The 22,658-nt window shown below is 38.4% G+C and overlaps 1 protein-coding gene across 1 annotated transcript in view; it reads right to left on the reverse strand.

Annotated features, from left to right (window-relative positions):
- VAV3 (vav guanine nucleotide exchange factor 3) overlaps positions 1 to 22,658 on the reverse strand; it is a 398,335-nt gene that overhangs the window by 110,758 nt on the left and 264,919 nt on the right. The gene's annotated exons all lie outside the window — the stretch shown is intronic.

The following is a 22,658-nucleotide window of genomic DNA, read 5'->3' on the forward strand; positions in this document are numbered from 1 at the left end:
GGCCCAGCCGCTCCGCGGCATGTGGGATCTTCCCGGACCGGGGCACGAACCCGAGTCTCCTGCGTCGGCAGGCAGACTCTCAACCACTGCGCCACCAGGGAAGCCCTCTCCTACTTTATTAAAAGCACTGAGAGTTGAATGGATTTTATTCAAGGACACTGATCTTCAAGTTTCTTACATCCCCAATCCAACCAGACTGACAGATTACATGACAAGGTTTTAGCAAGAACATTTACTAACCAAATGAAAACTGTGCAATACACTATGCTTTACAGAAAAATGCTAACAGAAGCATATTCTCTGTGTGCCTAATGGGTAGAAAAAGACATACTAGTCATATGAGTAATGGGCAAGGAAATGCAGCTAAAAGTTTCTAACTCTATCCAACCACTGTTTAAAATACTGGCAGTTAAAAAGCACTTGGAGAATGGGACGAATGTCAGGCAGAAAGCAGGAATTCCCAAACATGGAATGAGATGCCCACTATTTACAGCAATGTCCTGCACATCTGTTTCTATCTGCTGAGGCTGGTTTGTCCTGAAGCTTTCCTGGGTTTTTCATTGTTCTTTATAAACGTAGTCATATTTTAAATATGCCTAGGAATTTCTGTTTTAATGAGATCTGTGGTAACTGCTGTATAAACCAGGGAATGCATTTATAATCGGGACGTGTTACTGCAGCTCAGCCAGTTAGGAGTCATTGGAAGCCTCTGGGGAGGTGGTAATTACCTAATGCAAAGTTCATCAATGACTTTAAAATATACTTTCCATTTGTGAATATTCAAATGGCATTTTAACATATGAACTTTTATACTGTTGAATAGTCTTGTGTGAATTGGAGTTATAAAGAAATGTTATAATTTAAAAAAAGGGTTGAGAAATGCATTGTCCTAAAATCAAATATTTCTAGGAGAAAAAAAAATTCCTCCTAACACAATAAATATACATAATATTCCATTAGGGTTTTGAAAATATCTCTGCGTCTTCTGTAACCTCTACAGGTTAAGCTTAAACTTCCTCTAGATTTTTGAACTTTAGGTACATTTGGATTGAAAAATACACATGGTGAAAAAAACACGATTGTCTGAATTCCTCTTACACCAAACTTATTAAACTTAGAAGAATGTGAGAGGCAAAATTACATGCAACTTGATTCAAGATAATTGGCAATCAACTGGTCAGAGTTTCAAAAAAATGCCAATTTGCAAAATGAAGAGTTTACTAGTATTTTATCTCTGCTGAAAACTTGGATTGCCTTGCTTTTCTGTACCAGCAAATTCCCTACTATAATTCCAGCAAATAATGTTACGGTGATATTCTGTCACAGCTATTATAGATCCTAAATGCAACTCTTATTGTTTCAATTTGGCTCTAGTGGTTGATATTAGAAACATGATTTCATTTGAAGATTCTTGTAAAACTTATCAAAATATCACTTTACACACATGCCTGTGTTCTGTATTGCTACGGGTTTAGAATCTTTTATTCGTTGTTCTTGTGGTTTGAAAAAAAATTAACAAAGCTAGTGCAGACTCACTAATATTCAATATTTTTGTTTATATACACTAATCTGAAAAGTAAGCATTTAATAAAAATAGGGCTGCTGGCCTCAATAACAAACCATTTTCTTAATTTCCAAAGTTTATATTAAAAAAAGAAGCATACAGCAGTTTGCCAAAGAGGTTAGAGAATCTGCACACCAGAAATCAGTGTTCCCTTGCATGAAGTTGAGCACACAATTCAGTTCAACACAGTTTTACTGAGCATCAACTATGTTCCAGATACTATGGGTATAAGTATGAAAAAGATGAGGTTCTAGCTATTAATTAAGGAGCTTATGAAAATTTTAGAAAACAGACATGTACCCAAATAATTTCCAAAAACTTAAAAAGTACTATGGCGGGGTTGTCATGGGAGAGGAACCCATATAGCACACCAGCTGTGAGATACTGCAAGATGAGTTTCTTGGACTGAGTTTAGATGGATAAATGATAGATGAGTAAGATGAATCAAATGTATAGATGAATAATATTTAACCAGATGGAGAAGGGGGGTAAGGTTATTTTGGCCAGAAGCAAGAGTGGGAGCCAAGGTACAGAGGCAAGAAAGAAATCTGTGCATGTAGAAAACGACCACATACATCTCTGCTATTGCTGAAGAGGGCTGGGAATGAGTTTAGTAGGAAGCAGATCTTGGGAGTCTTATACACTTAATATCTTGTAGCCTGGTTCTGAGGATGAGCTGAACAGTTGAAGCCGGGCAGGGGGCATGTTGTCCTCTAGGTTAATCATTTTTCTGATGGCATGGAGGAGGGAATAAGGGAAGTTAGGATTAGAAGAGGAGCAGCTAAGAGACTATTACAACAGTCAATAAATTGAATAATTATTTACTGTATACCTGTGCGGGGTGTGTATGGGAAAGGCTGCAGGAAAGTAAGGGAGGTTGGCATGTTCCACACCAGGCCACATAATAAGTGGGGGGGGGGCACTGTCTAAGGAGAATTTTAAAACAATAATAAAACTGACTAGGGCTTCCCTGGTGGCGCAGTGGTTGAGAGTCCGCCTGCCGATGCAGGGGACACAGGTTCACGCCCCGGTCCGGGAAGATCCCACATGCCGTGGAGCGGCTGGGCCCGTGAGCCATGGCCACTGAGCCTGCGCATCCGGAGCCTGTGCTCCGCAGAGGGAGAGGCCACAGCAGTGAGAGGCCCGCGTACCGCAAGAAAAAAAAAAAAAAAAAAAGACTAAAAGTCAGTTTGATTTTTTTTTTTTTTTTTAATCACCATGGGCCAGTAATTCTACGTGAGGTCAGTGATAAAATATTCCTCCTGCCACGGGGTGGACCATTCCCACAGCACCAGCCTCCTTGGTTCATCACAGCTAAACACTTCTGTGCAGGGGGTCCTGTACTAAGACTCTCTGGGAGCTGGAAAGATAAAGACCAGGTGCTTGCCCTCAAAGGAGCTATCACCTTAGCAGGGGAGATAAGGCACACACCCCGATAACCATAACTCACAAAGAGACTTCCTACAAATCTGCCCTTCTCCAGTCAGACCGCAGGATCAATGGTGGGAACCAAACCAGTCTTCCATCCCCTGCTTGCACATGGCCATCCCTGCTGAGGGCAGAGCCCGTGTCTTTCAGGTCACCTCTGAGACCCCCGTGTTCTGACCTGATCCAGAAGAAGGGTGTGATCCTTCTACATCCAGTCCCGCTGTGCACCTGCCATGTTCCTCCCTTCCGAAAAGTCACAGAGCCAGAAGGCACGGAAGCTTTCGTTGTTACCGCTTTGTACCCACACTAGCGATGCATAAATAAGGAACCAAAAGGCAATGGATATCATCTCTGAATGCACCGTTCAAGGGAGGTGGTGGTAACTGAGAGGGGAAGACAGCACACTGCAAAATCAAAGAGCAAGAGGGAGGAGTGTCTTTGGACAAAGCTATTGAGGTCTCTGTATTCATAGCAGCAAGTGCCCCAGAGAGGACAGGCTTTTATGCCATTGTTTCTCCCCCAACCTTCCTCTGTAAATATCTTAGGATACTAAGACCAGAACAGGCATTGGAAATTACCAAATTCAACCCAGCAATTTTCAGGCGTAAAATGAAGCCCAGAAAAGTTAACTGACTTGCCAAAGCCACACAGCTGGCTAACGGCCCTCAGGAATAACTAAGACAGTGCTTACTCTCGAGAGGAAAAAAAAAACACGGGTTAATGTCTGATTTCTTAAAAGCACAGGCCCCTGGAGAATAAAAAGCGACCTGAAGCAAGGCAGTGTCTACAGTTTGGGAAGGGGTGTATGGGTCTCTAGGACTGCAATTATCAAACCCCCCCTCCAAGCAAGGGGGTGAAATTCTTGCTGCCTGGACACATGCCACTCTTCCAAGAGCAGCACAGTAGATCACCAGGGCTCCCAACTTGCCACTCAGTCTTTTGTACTCCTGTAGCAAGATCATTTACTGAGATCTGAATTTGTATGGGTTCTCCCAGTATTTTCCCTTTCTCCCTCTTATAATCAGGTAGCTCAGGTCTTTGTTTTCTTGCCTTAGTGAACACTGTAGGGTAGAGAGCAAAGGCTTTCAGAAATCACTGATTCTCCCAGCCCTTTGTAAAACCTGAGTTACTGAAGAGATGATGCTAGGTGTGTTCCAGAGGGGAGAGGAAAGGGTCAGCCTTTGAGAAAACCAACAGAGGAAGGAGGAGGTTCCCTCGAGGGAAAGGGGACAGAGGTGTGGGGATTCCAGGGCACCCAGGAACTGCTTACTGCTCTGGGGCTTCTCCAGGGGGAAAGCAAGACTTTGGAGCTGCATGGACACCTAGCAAGGTTGGCCCTGAGCCTCAGACACCCTCCTGATCAGGAATAGACAGTCTTCAAACATCAAGGAGAGGTTTAAGGCCATGGAATTAAGCTGATTTTAAGAAAAAAAAATTTAAATGGTGTCATCTCTTGCACTCTTAAATTTATGGACTGAAATTTCCACCAGCTGCCTTCTGAAGTGTGTGTCAGTCTGGAGACATAGTAGAGGGTTCAACATCCTCTAAGACAGCCAAGCTGTGCCTCGCTTCTTATCCTGAAAACGTTGCACTACCTGCCTGGCACTGTCAGCTCTCTTTAAATATTAATCTACAGCCTTTTAAATATTATAATTACCTCTACATATGACACACTGCTACCATTATCCCCTGATAACTGAAAATCTTTTACTTTTAAAAATAATACTAGCTAACACTTACATAGGACTTACCATGTGTTAGGCCTTAAGAGCTTAATACATATTAACTCATATTAAGCCTCAAGATAATCCTATGAAGTGAGTCTTATTATGATCCTCATTTTAAAGAAGAGGAAGTTAAGGCACAGAGGGGGTAAGTAACTTGAACAAGGTCACAGAGCTGGCACATAGTGGATACTGTGTTGAAATCCAGGCAGCCTAGCTTTGGAATCCATGTACTATTAATTTCCCCCAAAACATTATAAGCCAGACACGCAGGAGCTAGCAGCTTGTTCTGCTGCCTCTGCTCTAATGGGACTGGTTTCTTAAAAGCAGAACAAACAAGACCACAGCATCGCCATCGGCCTCAGGAGTCTGAAGCCTGGGCCCTACCTCTACAGGTCTCAGCTCGCCTTCCACACCTGCCCAGATCCGGATCCTGAAGACGGTGGTGATGACAACAGATATGATTTATTCAGTGCACACAAAGAGCCAGACACTGGGCTAATGCTCTACGGATCCCTCCTCTCAGTTAATCCACGTACAGCAATTATGGAAGGCGGATACCAATATTACTCCTACTCGACAGAGGACAGAATAAGGCAAAAGAGGTTGAGCGGCTTCCTAAAGGTGCACCGCTAAGTGGCAGAGCTAAGCCGTGAGCCAGGCAATGCCAACGACAAAGTCTAATTTCTTAACCGCTTATACTGTCTGGCCTCCTACACAATGCACTTAAGAGCATGCCTGCGATGGAGCAACAATGCGGGAAATATAATCCAACGAGGTCTCCGTATTTGCCTGGGAAATTAGATATAATTTATACTCAAAATAGTGTAAACAGATTTCTTATAAGGAATATTACCATAATTAAAGAGTGAGACCCTTGACTGTTGACAGTTTATGTTAGGATTACACACGCACAGACATGACCAACAATAAAGCATGGAAAAACATAATCAACCTCTATAAATTATTTAAAATACCCAAATCATGCCCAAATCCTGTTTTCTACACAAAAACTAATGAAGATATTAAGGAAAAAGACAGTATGTATAGAGAATAAACAGAAGCAGCATTTATTACATTTGTTTTGGGTCATTTCCTGATATTTTGCTATGATTTTATTATCTAATCCTATTAAAATCAAAGCAAAGACACCCTAATGAAAGCTCTAGAATGCTGTAGGGAATGAGCTTCCTTTCCTGGCTGGAAATGTAGTGACCCTAGGTTGGCAGGGACTTGAGGGGCCATCTACGTTCCTACTTGCTTTGCCCATCCCTGCCCAACTGGTGGTCCTCTTTCATCTAGGACCCAAACATTCATCCGTGCAATAGCAAAACTCCCCGTGCCCAGAAGCCCTGACATCAAGGTCATACTCCTCCTTCCTCTGGAGATCAGCAAGTCAGAGTGCATAGCCTTCACTGTGACCAGAACTGTCTCCCTATAGCCTTCCTCAGCCCACTCCCTCCCTCCCCTGAGCATTGGGCGTGATCCATAGCTGAGGCCATCCTGGATACAACATAAATCTCCTTGAGAAGTGCACTGATTTAGTGAATATGCACTCCCCCACCGACCCCCGCTTCCCACAACAAGAATCCTAATATTTAGTTAAAAACATTTAATGTTTTTACTGGTTATGGAAACACATATATAAAATTTTTATAAAACTGTGATTGAAAGCTCAGCTTCAGTCTTTACTATTTATGAGAACTCTAACACATGCCTTAAACTCTCAGGACAGCTTCCTCATCTGTAAAATGGGCATAAAATCTACCTCGGAGGCCTTCTTGTGAGAATTAAAAATAAAGTATATAGAAATTCCTGCACATGAATAATTATCACTAACATTCAGCCCATGGTGAATGTATACATCAGATATGTTAAGAATTAAAGTGGTGGTGTACAATGAAACGTGTAGCACACCAGCAACTTCTCCCTCATTGTATTAAGAGGAGGAAAAATTGGAAGCAAGGACCCTGGGATCTACGTTTGTGCAGACTGGAAAAGGGGAAAGTGACAGTTCTAGAAAAAATTTACTCTCAAAGGAATGTAGGTGGTTCCATAGGAATTTCTAAGGTTTAATATTAACTTTAGTTTATATTTTTAAGTGAAGCCTACAGTTGGGTATGCTACACAGGAAATGGAATTTTCAGCTTTTAGTTGGCAGTGCCTTATTCTGGAAGCATCCTGTAACAGTTAGTTCCCAAGCCACTTACTGCAACCTGTTTATCTGAATTCTCTTCAACTCTTTTGTAATAAGGGTGTGGCACTTAGGATTTCTGTGGAAGTCAGTGCTGACTATGCAGAGAAAATCTCCCAGGGAGAAAGTCAAGAGCTGATAAGAAGGTCAAGAAGAATGCAGGGAAAAAAGAGACGAGTGAGGCTGGTGTTCTTTAAAACTGAAGACAGAAAAATTCTTGCCTGCACTTTAATTCTACTTCACCTTATGAAAACCTCCTGCTATTCTACTCTGCTCAACCTCTTCTTTCCAAACTATTTCGACTTTAAAAATGAACTAAGCCTTTCTACGTGTCCATATGATTACTTCTTGATCCTTTACTGTTTTATGGGGACAAAAAGAGCTACCCCTGCGCTGGACACTACCCTTGCCTGTCTCCTGGAATTTTTCCAAGGCCTCACGGCTGCATCTTCAACCATAACCTTAGAATGCCTTGTCCCTCCTTTGGCTTTTAACAATGCTTCTAATAGCAGGGGCCATAGAAACGAACAAGAAAGGGCAAGTCTTCTGATAGGGACAAGTAAGAAATCAACTAGTTTTCTGAAGTACCGGAAAACTTCACCATCCAACCATTCCTACCCCCTGACACTTGGTAGACAACGGGCTCTAAACAAAAGTAGGCAGGAGCCACTTTTTCTTGCACATAAGCTTTTTAAATTCTATTTATGATTGATTGAATCAGTGCATTTGTCTTCTCACATGTGGTTTGTATCATTCCTTTCTTTTTTTAAAGATTGTCATCATTTTAATCTATTGGCTCAGTACCCTGTTACTCAATTTTTCTTACTTGTAAATAATTTTTAAAATTAGGAGACAGGAAAAAAAAAAGATGTAAAGCCATACTAACAAAGAAAGAACAGTAAAATTTTCAGTAAATGGTAATTTAAAGATTTTATAGAGGATGTAATAACTACATGGCTGACCCTAAAATTCCATCAAAACTACAATCAGCTACAGAATTCTAACACTGAGAGACTGAAATATATGGCCAAATAATGAAGATTTCACCACTTGGCACTTATTTTTTACTTTATTACACAAGTTTGTATGTCATGGCTAGATTCAGTTTTCTATCGTGACTAGGGCATTATCTCATTTGTGCTAATTGATAATCCTGCAATGTAGGTAAGGCAACTATTTCTACCCCCATTTTACAGATGAAAAAACTGAGGCTATTCACTTGCCCACAGATTTACACAGAAGCCTGGAATGAAACCCGTCTTTTCAAACTTCAAGCTCATACTGCTTCCTACCAGAGTAAGAATTTCTGTCACTGCCGGTCATTGGCCAGTTACCCTGTGCCAAGCACTGTGACTGAAGTGCTCTGCATGTTGTGACCACACAGGCAGGAAGTAACACAGTCAGGAATCTTTATCCAGATGTCTCTGATTCAGAAGCCTAAAGCCAATCAATATACTCTACTGCTATATGCTATGCACGGGCAGCCTCAGAGCGTGTTAAATTTACATAACATTATCACAAATTAAATAACAGCCAAATTAAAACCTTTTCAAATGAAGATAAAAAATAGGAAAATAGAGGGATTTTTTGCCTTTTAGAAATGTTACTGAAAAATTGGCAAGAGACATGAAGTATGTTTGTTCTTGTGCTTCGATGATGATTAATGAACTCCGTTTTGGAAAGGCATGATCTGCACTTGGCATTAATATTATAAACTTTTCTCATTGCAGTAGCTTCCCTTTAGGTGGGAAAACTGGTTTCATAAGGCAGTGATTAATGAGATGCCACAAATGTTGATTTAGTCCCAGACACGGGTTTTTTTCTCTCTCAAATCTAAATGCTTCACCAAAATTAATTTTAAGTCACACAACAAATATGAGTAAAGTACTGATTCAAGTTGAAAATATATCACATGCTCAACCTGAGTCCATATGCTTTTTTCCAATTTCTTCCTGTTTTGCTAGAAAAAAAGCATTCTTGAACAGTCTGAGATTCCAAGAAGGTGTTGCCATTTTGTTTTTTCAAAACCATTGGCCAGATTCTGTTCTTGAATACTGTTTGAATTTAAATGGGAGATACATAACTTTTAAAATATGGGATCTCCAAAGCATGGCAATACAGTTTTTAAATGGCAAGTTTCTTCTTCTGAGAGCTAACAGTTGCAATATTAGCAATACGACAGTAGGTGGGTTGGAGAAACACATGAATATTTTCATTTTTCATCTATCTAATCCTTACGATGTACTCTATACCAAGTGAAGGAAGAATTCTTAGTCCCAAGAAGGAAAGTTCTGTCCTGAATTAAAGATATCACATGATTCCTTTGGGCCATTTGAAACAGTAAGAAGCTACAAGCAAAACTGCTGGTATATGGACATCCAGAGGCATGCTTCCTGAACATATCATTAGTAGCAACACACCAGGTAGGAAATCAAAGTCGTTATTCTAACTGCTTACAACTGGGTCCCCCAAGAAAGACTATTTATTAAACACCTAATGTTTTCATGGCAACATGTAAAACTTCCTAAATAAGAGCTCTAAAACATAGAATTTCTACATTGTTTTGGAAATGAGGATATATCTATGGCATTTTTCAAATAAAGTAGAAGTGAAATTTTCTTACTTTGATGAAAAATTATTAAAACTAAAGATCTCTTTTTTTTTTTTTTTTTTGCGGTACGCGGGCCTCCCATCGCTGCGGCCTCTCCCGCCGCAGAGCACAGGCTCCGGACGCGCAGGCCCAGCGCCACGGACCACGGGCCTAGCCGCTCCGTGGCACGAGGGATCCTCCCAGACCCGCCACGAACCCACGCCCCCTACATCGGCAGGCGGACTCCCAACCACTGCGCCACCAGGGAAGCCCCAAAACTAAAGGTCTTTTAAAATAATAGGTTTAGGCTTAGCCCCAGGAGCTGCTGTGTAAATTTAGTTGAGAAAAGAGTGTAAGATTACGGAGGATGTATATTTACAAGGGGAAAAGAGATTAACGGGAGGTGGGAGATACTCTGAACTCAAATGAATAGGCACAAAATATTTTTTCCTCCTACTTCCAAAGAAAGCTTAGGAGAGGTAATCTTAGTCTGTAATAGTTTACCAACAACAAAGCATGATTATCTCAATATTAAGTACCTGTATTTGTTTAAAATATTCTTCCCTTACTATGTATACAGAGCATATATCATGATATATTTTGCACAAGATAACTTACGATCTAAGCAAAATATATGTAAAATAAAGCACCAAATAAAAATTAAACAATGCAATATCGTTGTTTGGCCACATATAAAAAAGGTAAAGTTAAATTTTGTAAAATGTTGTACTATAAATCCTTAAAAATATTTTGATGTACGTCTTGAAACTGCTCACAGAATTTTCATCTATTACTTAAATAAAAGTAAGCTAAATGGCATGGGTGAAATGCTACATAAATTAAATAATAAGACTAGAAGTAAATATTTAACAAAATTCAGAATCAGAGAATTTTCTAAGCATAAAAGTAACAAAAACAAAAACAAAACCCATAAATAAAATACCAATAACTATGACCACATCCGAATTTAAAACTTTATATAGAAACAAATAATAAGCTAGAAAACTTTTTTTGATAAATACGACCTTTTCTGGAGCAACCCTCTTGTCTCCATTCATGTTCTCTCAACCCCCTACTCATAATATGGGCTTCAGTTTCGACACCATTTCCTGATGTTCACATCCTTAAAGTATTTGCCCCTTTTAAGCATAGGCCCTGCATTTCCCTGATCTCAAATCTTACACTATTACCTTTGCTCCATGACACTGTGTGTTGTGTGAGGGAAAATACTGAATATATCTTGTTCATCTGTGTAAACTTCACACCAAGCCTGCATACTTGTCAAACGGTTGAACAAACAAATGAATAAACAAATATTCTCATGAAACAAAGTCAAGTGATAAAAGCAGGACATTAAATTGAAAACAGAGACATTTTATAAACACATGGCTACACACAAAGAAAACCAGTATTAGAAAAAAGTGTATAACAAAACAAAACTGTAAAGGATGATTATCTGAGTGAGGGATTACAGGCAATTTGTCCAGGAAACGTTTCTATACCTCCTTAACGTTTTCTGAGTTTTTTAAGAATAAACTTTTCAAGGTGTAAAACTCTATTTTTCAATTGAAGAATAGTTCATTTACAATATCATATTCATTTCAGGTATACAGCACTGTGATTCAGTATTTTTACAGCTTATACGCCAATAAAAGTTATTATAAGATAATGGCTATAACTCCTTATGCTATATAGTATATCCTTGTTGCTTATCTAGTTTACACATAGTAGTTTGTATTTCTAAATCCCATACACCTAATTTGCCCGTCTCCCCTTCCCTCTCCCCTTTGGTAACCACTAGCTTGTTTTCTATTTCTGTGAGTCTATTCTGTTTTGCATATACATTCATTTATATATTTTTTTAGATTCCACATATCAGTGATATCATACAGTATTGTCTTTAACTTATTTCACTAAGCATAATATTCTCTAGGTCCATCCATGTTACTGCAAATGGCAGAATTTCATTCTTTTTTATGGCTGAGTAATATTCTACTGTGTATATATACCACTACTTCTTTATCCATTCATCCGCTGACAGGCACTTGGGTTGCTTCCACATCCTGGCTACCATAAATAGTGCTGCTGCGAACACTGGGGTGCATGTATCTTTTCAAATTAGTTTTTGTTTTTTCCAGATAATGCCCAGAAGTGGGATTGCTGGATCATATGGTAGCTCTATTTTTAATTTTTTAACGTCCCTCCATACTGTTTGCCATAGTGGCTGCACCAATTTACATTCCCACCAACAGTGTACAAGGGTTAAAACTCTAATTTATCTAATGAGTTCAAATGTCATTAAACAACAACAAAAAAGCATGTGCTACCTCACCTTTAAATTAAAAAAAAATCAAAACAATATGTATATATAAAGAATATGAAATATCGTGACATGCAAAATATGTTGACAACAAATATCTATGGTATTGGTCACTACAGTTATAGAAAAGACAACATTCCAAAATAATGTGAACACAGTTTTCCAGAACTGCATGTTATTAAAAAATTACACATTAAGTTAGTTAACTCCTTAAAATGGCTTTCTTAAAAAAATCAACTGCATTCAAGTTTAATATTCAGACTGCCAGAAATCATTCTTTCCATTTCAAAACTGTTAAGCAGAGTGAGTTCTGCTGGGTGTTATCCACCCAGCATGTTTCAGTGCCAGTGTCTACAGTTGTTTGTTTCAGAACCTCTAATTAGCTGCCTTATCTTTTGCAAGGGATTCTTCTGGTGCTAAGTTTTAATCGTCCAAATTAATTGAAATACTGTAGCAATTTCAGATTAACATTTTCAAAATTAACAATGCATAAAATAAAATCACCCATAAATCTGCTTTGTAACAGCAGCCACTAATGAAGTCTGCACAACATACCAGATCACATTGCTAATTTGCACTGTTCTACATAGCTAAACTTTAGGAAATAAGCTTTCCTCTGTCCAAAGGTTGGCATAGGTAAGGTACACAGAAGATCTCTAGAAGAATGAGGTCTCTGGAGCCAAACACTGCAATTAAGTCCTGGTAATTGCCAGGTGCTGTGTGACCTTGGGTAAATTACTCACCTCTCAGAGCTTTGGTTCCCTCCACTGAAAACTAACAGTATCTCCCTCTTAGAGTTTGTAGCAGACAGACTCTAAGATGAACCCCAATAATCCCTGCCTCCTGGTATTCACATGCTTGTTTAATCCCCTCCCCTGAATGTGGGCAAGACCTGTGACTTGCCTCTGGCCAATAGAAAGGTGATGGGATGTCATTTCCATGATTTTGTCATATAAGACTTAATTTTCCACCCTTCTAGGAGACTCCATCACCTTCTTGGCTTGTACACTTTGATGAAGCAAGCAGCCATGTTGGGGAGGCCCATGTGAGGACAGCCTCTGGCCAACAGCAAGCTAGGGATTGAACACCTCAGTTTAAGAGACCAAAAGGACCCAAATCCTGCCAAGCTGGGAATGACCTGAGCCTTCAGATGAGACATAGCCCTAGCTAACATCTTGAGTGAGGTCTTATGAGAAACCCTGAAGCAGAGGACCCAGCTAAACCTCGCCCAGACTTCTGACCCACAGAAACTGTGAAATAAAAAACATGCTGTTTTAAGCTGCTAAATGTATGGTAATTTGTTACACAGCAATAGAAAATTAATATAGGAGTGTTTAAGTATTAGTAATCACCACCACCACCATCATTTACAGAGCACTTACTATGTGCCAAACCTTGTTGATAAATGCTTTACCTATTATCTCATTTAATCTTCACAATGACAGCAGGAGATGTCTGCTACTATTACCCCCCATTTTAGAGAGGCTAAAACAGGTTTACAGGTCCAAGATTGTACAACTAGTTAAGTGGAGGGGCAGGATACAAACCCAGACCTATGACATTGCACAGTGCTCAGTCTAAACGGCTGTACAGGGCTGCCTCTGATGATCAACAAGTGTCCATGTAAGTGAAAGTGCCTAATACAGTTGGCCCTCCCTATCTGCAGATGTAGAACCCACAGGTAGGGAGGGCCAAATGTACTATGCAATTTTGTGTAAGAGACTTGAGCACCCACAGATTGTGCTATCTGTGGGGGGTTCTGGAACCCCCGTGGATACCAAGGGGCGACTATACAGACAAAACTAGAAAAGATTCTTCCTTCTCCTTCCTTCCCATGGTTCCTTTATTGCCACAGAGGCAGGTTATGGTCTAAACTTAATGCCTCAAGGGCTGCAGTCTCTGGCTCTCTGGCACTCTCATCCTGACCCTTCCAGTAGGGAGGGAACATTTCTTCCCACCTGCCTCCACAAAACATGCCGTCTTAGGTCTTGTTTCCCCAGTTCTCTAATTTGATGGACCAATCTACACTAACGTGTAGGTAGGTAATGGTGGAACAAAGGATTATCTCCTTATAGAAACAGAGTACCTCTATCTAAAGGAGAATATCACATTGGTATTTTAGGTACAAAGACAGGGTTATAAGAAGATACTGTGATTCAAGAACACTTCCTTTTTGGTATCCCTGCAAACTAAAGCTGTGAGTAGGGATGAGCTTTTTGTCAAGACTCTCCAGTTCCCATTTTAGGTGCATTCCTCAGGATTTACCTTGTCTGATACTAGAAAACAATCAAATAGAAGAGCCTACAAATGGAAAAAGGCCAAGGTAGAAGAGGTGGAAAACCCAGCCACAGTATGCCCAAGGAGGACAATGTCTAAAACACATACACTATAACAGATGTACCTTATAATCTGCTCAAACCAAGCTGCTCTTCTTTCCTTCCCCCATTCTTTTGTAAGCAAAGCTGTTCTTTCTTACAGAAAACAAGTTTCCTGTGAACAGGCTGGGTCAGGCCCTCTCTGCATGCTAGAGGTGGACACAGAAGCCAGGTGGCTCATCACAGGTACCCTGGCTGCAGTGATGTCCTCAGAGATGATCAGAGATCTGGGCCAGGCCAGTTAAAGAGCCCTTGGGATTTTTGTTAGATTTACTGGGGCAAAGGTGTCCAGTTTCCTCTGAGATTGCTAGCTGTGGGGAACTGAGAGTTGCTAGTGGCCAACTTTGCTTCCAAGTGAGATAACCTGCCTGAGGTGTCTGTTGATAGAAAATCAACATAAAAGAAAGGAAAACTGAGACACAAGGAGAAATGGAACCTGATATCATTTGAGCCCCTGGATCTAACTCTGCCTGAAGCCAAACATGCTCCACTGTAGTTACCTAAGTCAGTAAATCCTCCACTCCTTTTTATTTTTTTCCCTTAAATTATAGATCTTCCTCATATGACGGGGTCACATCCCAATAAACCCATTTTAAGTCAAAAATATTGTAAGTTGAAAATGCATTTAATACACCTAACCTACCAAACATCAGAGCTTAGCCTAGCCTACCTTAAACGTACTCAGAATACTTACATTAGCCTACAGCTGGGCAAAATCACTGAACACAAAGCTTTTTTACAATAAAGGGTTGAATATCTCATGTAATTTATTAAATACTATACTGAAAGTGAAAAACAGAATGACGGTAAGTATCTTGGTTGTTTACCCAGCGATTGTGTGGCTGACTGGGAGCTGCAGCTCGCTGCTTCTGCCCAGCATCTCTGAGAGCGTCATGCCACATATCGCTAGCTGGGAAAGATCAAAATTCATCATTGGAAGTACGGTTTCTACCGAATGCATAACGCTTTCACACCATTATTAAAGTCAAAAAATCTTAAGTCAAACCATCTTAAGTCTGTAGTTTTTTTTTTCTTCTGCTTTACAACAAAATGAATCAGTTATATATATACATATGTTCCCATATCTCTTCCCTCTTGCATCTCCCTCCCTCCCACCCTCCCTATCCCACCCCTCCAGGCAGTCACAAAGCACCAAGCTGATCTCCCTGTGCTACGCGGCTGCTTCCCACTAGCTATCTACCTTACGTCTGGTAGTGTATATATGTCCATGCCTCTCTCTCGCTTTGTCACATCTTACCCTTCCCCCTCCCCATATCCTCAAGTCCATTCTCTAGTAGGTCTGGATCTTTATTCCTGTCTTACCCCTAGGCTCTTCATGACATTTTTGTTTTCTTAAATTCCATATATATGTGTTAGCATACAGTATCTGTCTCTCTCTTTCTGACTTACTTCACTCTGTATGACAGACTCTAGGTCTATCCACCTCATTACAAATAGTTCAATTTCGTTTCGGTTTTATGCCACTTGACAAACAAGAGCACACTGGATGATACAGAATTGAGGTCAGAATATCAAACCTAGCAAGAGACTAATAACTTTATTTAAATATCTGTAGTTGTATATAAATGCACTTTTATTGAGGTACTTGTTAGATACCTCGTCTCCCTGTCCTGTGCCCTTCTTTAAACCACAATGAGTCTTCTCCTTCACGCTGCCTACCTAGTCAACAACACCATTCATAAATGACCACACACGCTTTAGTGGTTCCTCATACACCACACGCTATTGCCGTTGGACATGTTTATGTTTGTATGTCCTATCGCTCCAACAAAATTCCAAGGTCCTCAAAGACAGGGAAGCTTCCATATATTTCTAATATCTCTGCAGAAAAAAGTGAGTCTCAAAAGTTATCTGTAAAGAACAATTAAAAAAAACCCAACAAGCTTTTCTTTTCATTCAAATAATTGCCAGTATGAGTCATTTTGATAGAAATTCCACAAACTCCATTCCAATGTTCTAATTAATTTGATAACCATTCTCACTATTTGTGTATAGAATGACTATAAAATTATAAACAGTTATGATACTAAGGATTACTTTATCAGTGTCTGTCCTCTTTCCTGGTATCAGGGTGATATTACTTGTATCAAATATTGTTATTTGAAGCCAATACTTTTGCCTCAACTGGTTCCTCTCATTTACCTCACTTCAGACTAAAGTTCTGGAACAAGCTTACCTGATTCTCACAAGTTGTTGGCTCATAAGAAATTTGTGAAGTTTCTTTGCTTACTTAGCATTATATGGCATGTTCTTTTGCTTCTGAAATGGGATAGTATTTGACTACCAGGGCCGTAGATATAACAAAGGAAGTCCAGGCCATACCTGACCTTCCAAGTGAGGAATGATTTTTCAATGATAAAAATGTTAAAAGCAGCTCACCAGGTTCAAGACTTCCTTTTCAGAATATTTTTCTAAATATGTAATAAATGCATACTTTTTTTTGTAAGACATAATTACTCTAGTAATAGAAATTATAAGTTAAAAGTACATAAACGATCCAGAAGTGGGTTCAGTATATAGTACTCCAAATGTTTTTTAATTTCAATAATCACATTACTGATGCCATGCTTCCCATCTAAAGCCCCCCCCCCACCCCATGTACATCTTCAAATATTCACCTTCCCCTGTTTTTCCTACGCCGGAGGTAACAGAGCCGTGTAAAAGACTGGGCTTGGCAAGGCATGGGCAAACCTGCTAGATGACAGCAATAGTGACACTTTGTGAGCTCAGAATGAGCCTTCAAAGGAAAAAATAAATCCTCCCCAAATGAAAAAAAGATGTGAAGAAGGGACTGTGATGTACGTTTCAGAAAAATATCATCATGGTAAAGGGAATTAGGAAGGTAGTCCTGAAAATAACTACAAGGGGATCAAATGCCTTAGAGCAAAACCAGTCTTTTTGTCCATAGTTTAATAGAAGCTTGAGAAAATCAGCTATTTTAAAAACCGGAGCAGGCTCTCCAGCACTCGTGCACAGCTTGGATTTCTCATTTCTCTGCAATGAATCTTAATCACTAAGTTCTATTGTCCCAGTTTTTTCACGTTCATTATTTCAATGTGAAATGTATTTTTACAGTTTTACAATTATGCTCCTAATATTTAGATTAGGATTTATGTTTGATGAGAAATTCATTTTAGAGGTGACAGAAAAGACAGAAGTAGGTTTGACTGATTAATACGGATATATTGTAATCTACAGATACTTTATTACTTATTTACTATAGACAAAAGCTCACTTACTAAAACTTCACGAATATACATTTGTCTCCCTCAAAAAAAAAAAAAAGGAAAAAAGAAAAATGTAGTTTTAGATAAATAATTTTAAAAATCCTGGGTTGCTATTTTTCTCATCAATGTTTTCTACTTGAGAATTAAAAAGATAAAAGTTCTCTATCGAGCAAATTGGCATTATGTTTAAAAGCAAATCTAAAAGAAATCAACAATTCTGTTTAGATTTGGAATGAGTTTACCAATAATTTGAAATTAAAACATTAAGGAAAACTGTATTAAGTTGTAATTCAATGCAAAAAAACAGCATAACAAAAATTTTATTTATATAAATGAAAACATATATAGACAACTCAGCTTAAAAGCAATCTTAGCCTACATTTGCTTCTCTCTTTTCCAATTCCTTTTGCTTTTTTGCACTAATTACATAATTAGATCTTTTTATATGTTTACCAGACTATTCCCTAATTATTTTTATGACACTATGCCATTCTGTAATCAGAGTATAAAATAGAATATTAAAATATTTTATATGCACACTCATCTACATGCATTTATGCAATCAAGACTTTGTGCCTGTATCTACTCCTTCCTTAGGCAGAATATAAACTGTGGAGGGGGGCCATGTTTTATAATTAATGACATTGCTGGTGCTTATTGTTGTATAAGATACGAAGTTGGTAAGGAAAAAAGATGTCTTGAATTCCTTTCTTCATACAGGAACAGATAGGAATGGCATTATCTACCAATCCTATCCACCTGAAAGAGAAAATGACCATCTTTGAAGATGTCTCTTCTAAGAAACAGTAAGACATCGCCTCGGTGAACAAGAAAAAACACTGTTTCTAAGCCACATTTTTCTCTTCGTAATCAAGAGTTTAAAAATGAACACATGTGACGCAAGAGCTCTCAGAAAGAACTCTGTTCACTTACTATTCAAGGTTATCACAAATCACATGAGTAACGTAAGATCAGAAGGAAAATGAAGTACCTAAACATTTCCCATCTACTCCATCTAATCTTTAGGTAGTGCAACACAGAACAACGGCCTGGATTTTTTAAAAGCTAGTGACTGTGGACTTAAATACGAGATACTATGAGTTCCACAAATATGAGATAATTTTGCAATAGTCTAAAAACACAGGGTTGATTAAAAGAACACATATGCTGGTATATAGATTTGCCACATGCAAGCTAAAATAAATCTTGTATCTTCTCTACTCAGACAGAAGAAAACTTTTAAAGCTCAGTATTAAAATTTAATTGGTAACTTTGACCTTGGGTTCCACTTTAGGTGAAATATACTACACCAGTGCTTAGATTTTCTTTAGATTTATGATCTCATGTTCTTGAAAAAGGCCTAGCACCTCCGTGTTCCTGAAATAATTGATCTGTCTCTTATAAGTGTTATTTTCCTGAAACCAACATCTGTCTCAGGAAGAAAAGTACAAACTGATGAAAATACCCTGCTATATTTAAAAAATCCAAAAGAGCTACCAGAATTTGCATCTAACACATTACTATTACTATATTTATAAAAGCAGTCAAGATCATAAATTGATAAATTTCTTAGCACATAATAGAAGACAAGAAAAAGTCAACTAAACTGCAAAGCCATTTGTAAATATTATCTATAAAGATTAACTACAATTATTAATAAAAAGCAAAAGTTTTAAATATGCAAGTAAGACACAATGTAAACCTCGCATCTTTCGTGGTTTGAACTGAACTCCACAATATTTGCTTTTAACCTTGGGAGTTTTTCTTTCTTTATTTCTTTATTGCAATCACAAACACTATTAACTTCACCAAAAAACTCTCAACCACCACTGTTGATTGTGTCTCTTCTTAAAGATAAGCAAAATATCTTGGAAGCCATCAGGTAAGTAGGGAACAACAGCAAATCTGAAAATGACTGTGATAATGTAACTTCTAGTTTCACCTAGAATTCAACATAAAATTCTGAGTTTCTTTGCAAAGAAATAATTGGCAAATACTTTTGATTCTCCTACACATGACAAAACATCCAATATTTAACATGCTCTACCACAAAGTAATTATTATAATAATTGCTACCTCTTAGCATTTACTACATACTTGGCACTGTTATAAGTACTTTTCATGTATTAACTCATGTAATGCTCAAAACAACTTTGTAAGGTAGCTACTATTATTAATCTCCTTTTATAAATGAGGAAACTAGAGAGAGGAAGCAAATTGCCAAAGGTCAACAGCAAGTAAACAGCTAAGTTGGGTCCTCAGCCTAGGCAATGTGGCTCAGAGCCATGCTTCCCACCATTGGACTATTCCATATTCCTTGAGTATACTGGTCCACTTTATCAGCAGGAGGAATTTAAAAAGCAAGAGAGCCAGTGCATGCAGAAGAAGTATATAGCCATTCATTAATTCATTTAACAAATATTTATTAAGCACCAACTGAAACTGTATGCAAGCCCCTGTGTCCTTGCCCTCTGAAGTAAAAGGCTTTTGCTTTAATTTCCCAGGCCTCCCTTGAGTCTCAAAAGGCTGGCTCAAGAGTTAATGATTGGGAAATGTGAAGATGATGGAGAAACAAAGAATAGCTGTTGGGCTGGGGAACTGGTAACAATTTAGACTATAAACCCACCACATGGCAGAATCACAGAACTCACAGTTCCCTGAAAGATACAGAAAAAGTCCTGACACACATTCCTAAGTTGTTTTTACAGGGAGCAGACCCCCTCCAGATGAAAACTGCTGATCACAAAAATGTACAACCTAGACTGGTTGAAACCAGAAGGCTGATGATACTTGAAATTTCACCCTGATGTCAACCAATCCAAGAATTGTGCAAGAGCTGATCACACACCTTGTAGTTCCCTCCCTCACACTGCCTTTAATACCCCGTCCCTGAAAGTCTTTTGAGCATGAGCTGCCCATTCTCCTCCCTCGGTGCCCTGCAACAAATGCTGTACTTTCCTTCACCACAACCTGGTGTCAGTAGATTGGCTTTACTGTCCAAGGATGAGTGGACCTAAGTTTAGTTCAGTAACACTACTACCCAAAGAACTATGCATTAAGTTCTTTTCCAGAACAAAAGGTCTATGGAGAAGATATGTAATTTACTTTGGACATGGCTCTGAAATTTGGACCTGGTGAAGTGGTTATATCTGACCTCCCAAATTCTTTAATCACTTTTTTTCTACAAGCCACTCTAAGTGAGGCCCTGGAAAGTAGTCACTGTGTTAACACTTGGAAAAGACAACTAAAATAGCTAAAAGAGAAAAGATTAAAGGACCTTTCATAGTAAAAACACTGATAGCAAATAATGCTCCTTGGAAGCAGTCTGTCCATGCTTAGGAGGTCTCAGTTTTATTGATCCTCTGTTTAAATATCCTGGAGTGAAACTTCTCCCACACAACTGTGAAAATCTTAACAATAGTTACATCAGGATCAACTCAGAGTAAGACAGTCAGTCATTTAACTTGGAGCAAAAAAGCTTTGCAACTTGCCAAGAGAAAGTAATAAACAGAAATAAACAGAAATAAGCAAAGATAAAAAAGACAACCAACTCTAAACACATAATTCAAGCCTAACATCAAAAGACACTCTACAGGGAGAAATGATTATTACATTAGGATCTACAACAAGCAAGATCATCACTATTTGCTTTCTTTTCAAAAGTGTGGAAGAATGAGAAAACACATATGTATTTACTATACCTAATGGAAAGCTATGTGTGTGTGTGTGTGTGTGTATATATATATATATATATATATATATACACATACATATACAGCTATGTATATTATGTATAATGCATATTTTTTCCCCCAAACATAACATATGGCACTACTTCTTTTGTATCTGTAAGTTTATTCTTCATGAAGTTCTAAAAACTTTGGACAAATATAAATACCGGAAGAGCTATACCTATAGAAAGCCATCACCTTAAGGATAAAGGAAGATAAACTATTTTATTATTGGTCCACTTTGCCATATTTATAATCTGTGAATTCATTATACCTCCCTTTAAATAATCTAAGGGCTCCTAAAAATTCTGGCTATAATGTACATAGTTAAAAGTCAAATGTGTTCCTACTGACACACTGTATATATAGAAATGCATTTCCTTGGGGGAAAATAGATTAAATGAAAATGCCCATAGAAGAAAGACAAAATAATATTTATAAAGTTTAGGTAATTTTCAGAAACAGAAATACTATAACTCATACAAAATAAAGAAAAAATACTATGTTCACAGTCATACACTCCTACTAAATAGAACAGAAGTCACTTTTAAATATTATTGTAGAGTTTTCTGCAAAGGGTATCATCTTGGGAAAGTCAGAACCAATAAAAAAGCAAACCAGAACCCCTAATTTTTTTAATGGCCTTAATTTTGTTCTGTACTTAAAAGATTTAAACTGATCTCAGGACACAAGTGAGGCAATTTCTAGCCAGAGGCAACAAAGCTCCCATAAATCTTTTCAAACAGCTCATAAACTGGCATGGCTACCAGGGGTGTGGTTTCAGTGAAAAGCTATAATGCTTTGAAAGCTAAACTTTACAACTAGGTGAACACTGTTTACGATGAGAAAACAAAACACATAATCCAGATTCTTTTCCAGCAAGACTACTCTATATTTCATGTCCTACTTGATTTATTATTAAGTTCATATATTTGGAATCCTTTAGTCACGAATATCTTTTACTCACAATAATATGACCATATACACAACAAATTTGGGGTAATTAAACTATGGAAGGCATTGCTTAATGGACGAAAAATAATTATATGAAAATAATGACAGGGTCAACCTCATGATATTAAACAGGAAACAACTGAAACAACTGAACACTCTCTGCAGACAAAGAATTGGTCTCTGGAGAGGAGACTTGTTCACAAAGTCCTTAAACTCATTCTTGTATTATAAAATAATATAGATATAGGATAAAGAAAAGTATTTTCCCAAATGGGGAGGGTACCAAAGTTGTCTGGTTTATGACCTCCCCCCGCCCCCTCAGAACATGCTGATTTTTTAAGTGCTGGTTGATTTTTTCCAGGTTTGGGAGGGAGCAGGGAAAGGGTGTTGGATATGTTAGCATTAACCAGGCACCCTGAGGCTGTTCAGTAAGCAAATAACCAGCTCAACTGCTGATTGCGGAAAGACTGTGGTACTGATGGTTACTCATCACATGACCCTGTCCTAGGTAAATGATTTACACAGTAGAC

Source organism: Phocoena phocoena, chromosome 1 (genome assembly GCF_963924675.1).
Source record: "Phocoena phocoena chromosome 1, mPhoPho1.1, whole genome shotgun sequence".
In the NCBI taxonomy this organism is placed as follows: Eukaryota; Metazoa; Chordata; class Mammalia; order Artiodactyla; family Phocoenidae; genus Phocoena; species Phocoena phocoena.